General features: G+C 38.9%; 1 long non-coding RNA gene across 1 annotated transcript; it reads right to left on the reverse strand.

Annotated features, from left to right (window-relative positions):
- Window positions 1–1,133: 1,133 nt before the first annotated feature.
- Window positions 1,134–3,397, reverse strand: LOC108365484 (uncharacterized). Its single transcript, XR_001847937.1, has 3 exons — window positions 3,321–3,397; window positions 2,835–2,837; window positions 1,134–1,208 (listed from the first exon to the last, which is right to left on the reverse strand). It is a non-coding gene; the product is annotated as an uncharacterized LOC108365484 (long non-coding RNA).
- Between the last annotated feature and the right edge of the window lie 1,211 nt (window positions 3,398–4,608).

The raw sequence follows: 4,608 nt of genomic DNA on the forward strand, positions 1-4,608 counted from the left end.
CAAATCGACATCATGCAAGCCCATCAAGCGGAGGGCACCGCCGAAGAAAGGTGGGCAGAAGAAGGCGCAGAAGAACCCGCGCAACCAGGCGCCGCAACCGCCGCGCAAGAAGACCGCCCCCGGACGATCGCGCGCACTCCCCAAGGCCTACAAACGGCCAATTTCCAGGGCCGCACCACCAACCGCGTCATTGGCAACACGATCCGCGCCCTGAAAGAGCTGCAGGAGACGCTCAGCAACGCATTCCTGCAGGGCGGGGACGATGTTTAAGCCGCCGCTTAAACTAAATTCAGCGGCCGTGCGTGCATCCTGTGGCCGCAGCGGTGTGAAGTTCGAAAAATGATTAACGAGCGCGCACGGCCGCCTACCATCATCGTGCCAAATTATGCCAAAGTTAGTTCAGCTATTAACGTCGGACATCGCGCACGCGCCCCTTCTAAAGGATTGTGCAAATAACTTCAAATAAGCCAACGCTAGGTTTATATATGTGTTCAATCAAAATAAAAAGAAATTTGCGCTAAGCTTTATAACTTTTGAAAAGCTTGTAAATAAAGCTGAATATTGTAAACCTTTTAAAATTCAAACCCAAGTGTTTCCTTTAAACGGAAATCAGTGCGTGTGTACCAAGTGAGTGCGAAGGGACCAAGCGACCAAAATATTCACCTACATTCCTCCCAATAGTCACGAATCGTTAAACAATTTACATGTTGACAACGTCGCAGCGTTACATTGAGTGATCGCGGATAAGCAGTTATGCGTGCTGGGTGATTTTAATTTTAGCGGTATTTCTTTGTCATATTTAGAGGATTCAGGCTTTTTAACTCCGTCTAGTGCTAAGTATTAGATTTAGAGTTCTATGAATTTTTAAATGCCGGAAGTGATAATGTAAAATTTAATTTTAATCTTTGTAACTTTGAGATCCTTAACAACCAGCTGCTTGAGCTTGATTGGGACTATCTTTTTGCTAACGTTGATGTAGTCAATAGTTTCGAACTTTTTAAAACTAAGGTCCATGATTATTGTGTGAATCATGTTCCAATTTTTTCTGAAAGGAGATATAAGTTGCCTTGGTACACCAAACAACTGAAGCATTTAAAATCTTTGTAACGGGCTTTACAAAAAATTCAAAGTGTCTGAGTTTAAAAATCTTGATAAGTCGCTTCGTAAGAAATATATCAGGAACTTCGAAAGCAATATAAAGACCAACCCTAATACCATGTCCCCACCAAAAAGTTAACCATCTCGAATCGAACTTAACCACATCACTAACTATTGGTGTCCACACTGCGGTTTGAGGTTTATAAAACAGTACAAATGTAAAGAACAGTGTTCGGACCTCCAAACTTCGATTCAGGACTAAATCGCTGCAAAAATCGGACCAAAAACAAATTTTCCGTACTAGATTGAATTTTTTATTTTTGTTTCTGACATTAATTGTTTGACTAAAATATTTTCTATTCATGCAAAATAAGAACGGGAAGCAATGCAAGGATAATATGTTACATATTTAGGTAATTTTTAGCATTTTCTATGAAGCAGAACGCATCTAACACTTAATTTTTTAAAAAGTAAACCTCTTCTACTTTATATAAATTTCATTCTACATATATTTTTTAACAACTTAAGTAAAGTTCTGCATCCGCCAGTTTGTACAGCCATACGTCAAAAAATAACGAAGTTAATTTATTGACGCATTGCTATGAAAGAGTTACTTTTTAACAGTGAGATTTGGCTACTTTTCAATTTTTTTACTGAAACCGGTGGTGAACACTCAAAAAACGGCCCCAAGAGGGGCATAACATGAATGAAAAAAACGGAATAGATTTGAAGTGCAGCGGGTAGAGGAGTAGATTTCAATTTATTTTAAAAACCGGAGTAAATCTAATCTGATTTTAGTTGAGTCCAAACACTAGGAGGGAACGAATTCTTTACATTTCGACGCTAATGACTCATAGATGGCGGGAAACACAGGGTTGTATCAGACTTTCGACGTGGTTTCGAGTTGGTTAGCTTTTAACCGTCTCAGTGAAATGGTTCAGGGCTGTCATTTTTATATGGCGAAACTACGCTAAATCAAGTGGGTTATCGGGATAACCAACTCAATAGCCATAACTACGTGGTTAGCTCCGGTGGGGACATGGTATAAGGCCTTTTGGTCGTTTATTAAATCAAATAAAAATAAATCCAACATTCCTACCTCGATGTTTTATAAAAATAAACATGCTAATTCGGCCCAAGACTCACCTGAGCTATTTCCGGACTTTTTTAGTGCAAATTTCGTTAGTGATGATGATACGGATCCTATTAATCCTACACTTTCTAACTCACACGTATCTTTTGGCTCACTGTTGCTAACCGACGATGATGTGCTGAAAGGTATTTCGAGTTTAAAACCATCCACTCAGACTGATGTAGATGGCCTATCTCCTATTCTCTTCAAGAACTGCTCTGCTCTATTAAGCCTCTACTTTTGATCTTTAATTTATCGCTCTCTACGGGTACGTTTTTAGCAGATTGGAAAAGTGCTTATATTACACCTATTTTCAAAAATGGAAATAAAAGTGATGTTCGAATTACTGACNGGAGTAGATTTCAATTTATTTTAAAAACCGGAGTAAATCTAATCTGATTTTAGTTGAGTCCAAACACTAGGAGGGAACGAATTCTTTACATTTCGACGCTAATGACTCATAGATGGCGGGAAACACAGGGTTGTATCAGACTTTCGACGTGGTTTCGAGTTGGTTAGCTTTTAACCGTCTCAGTGAAATGGTTCAGGGCTGTAATTTGTATATGGCGAAACTACGCTAAATCAAGTGGGTTATCGGGATAACCAACTCAATAGCCATAACTACGTGGTTAGCTCCGGTGGGGACATGGTATAAGGCCTTTTGGTCGTTTATTAAATCAAATAAAAATAAATCCAACATTCCTACCTCGATGTTTTATAAAAATAAACATGCTAATTCGGCCCAAGACTCACCTGAGCTATTTCCGGACTTTTTTAGTGCAAATTTCGTTAGTGATGATGATACGGATCCTATTAATCCTACACTTTCTAACTCACACGTATCTTTTGGCTCACTGTTGCTAACCGACGATGATGTGCTGAAAGGTATTTCGAGTTTAAAACCATCCACTCAGACTGATGTAGATGGCCTATCTCCTATTCTCTTCAAGAACTGCTCTGCTCTATTAAGCCTCTACTTTTGATCTTTAATTTATCGCTCTCTACGGGTACGTTTTTAGCAGATTGGAAAAGTGCTTATATTACACCTATTTTCAAAAATGGAAATAAAAGTGATGTTCGAATTACTGACCGGTTGCTAAATTGTTCGAAAGCATTATCAAGGATAAAATTGCTTTTGCAATTCAAAACGTAATTTGTCCGAATCAGCACGGTTTCGTTAACGGGAGATCCATGATATCTAATCTTGCTATTTTTACGGATGACTACATTACAGGCTTCGAGACTGGGTATCAAATTGATACAGTATATACTGATTTTGCCAAGGCATTCGATAGGGTGTCCTATAAAATCTTAATTAGTAAATTGGCGTACATGGGTTTTCACTCCGTCTTCCTCGAATGGATCAGTTCCTATCTATCCGGGAGGTGCTGTAGGGGGCAAATCGAAGGCGCAACATCGCGTTCTTTTCACGCTAGTTCTGGCGTCCCTCAGGGAAGTTATCTTGGACCTCTTTTATTTATAATCTTTATCAATGACATAAGCTCGTGTTTCTTATTCTCCAAATTTCTTCTATACGCTGACGATCTCAAAGTTTNCAACATCGCGTTCTTTTCACGCTAGTTCTGGGGTCCCTCAGGGAAGTATCCTTGGACCTCTTTTATTTATAATCTTTATCAATGACATAAGCTCGTGTTTCTTATTCTCCAAATTTCTTCTATACGCTGACGATCTCAAAGTTTATTCGGTCTAGATAGAGTTAACTCTTGGTGTGAACGACATCAACACTTCTTAAATATTGAAAAATGTTCTCATATGGTTTATTCTAGAAAGTCGAATACAGTAAGCACATCTTACACGATAGCAGGTACTAAACTGAAATTTGTAGATCAAGTCAAAGACCTAGGGGGTTTATTTTGACTCAAAACTCACATATAATACTCATATTAACTTCATTGTTGCAAATTCATATTCCACGTGGGCTTTAGTGCGTCGTAAAAGTTCTGATTTTTCTGACCCGTACACTCTTAAAAAACTTTATATTGCTTTTGTCAGGTCCCGTCTAGAATATGCCGCAAATATTTGGCGACCCTTTCATACGTAGTATATAAACATGATTAAACGTTTACAAAAGATTTTTATCAAGTCTGCGCTAAGGTTTCTCAACTTTGCGCAGCCAATGCCTTCCTATAAGTCACGTTGCTTACTTTTAAATCTTGATTTGCTGAAGATAGGAGAAAGTGCCTATCCTGCTCGTTTATCTTGAATGTTATAACTAATATTGTCGATTGCTCAGAAATCCTGCGAAGAATACCGCTCAATATTCCTGTAAGAAATTTGCGGCGTTCTGACTTATTTTACGTGCAATCCGCATTGTCGAATTATGCTTTGAATGCACCTATTAGGCGAGCCCTCAGGGA

The sequence above is a fragment of the Rhagoletis zephyria genome, unplaced genomic scaffold (genome assembly GCF_001687245.7).
Source record: "Rhagoletis zephyria isolate East Lansing unplaced genomic scaffold, Rhagoletis_zephyria_1.1 Rzeph_scaffold_01887, whole genome shotgun sequence".
Taxonomy (NCBI): Eukaryota; Metazoa; Arthropoda; class Insecta; order Diptera; family Tephritidae; genus Rhagoletis; species Rhagoletis zephyria.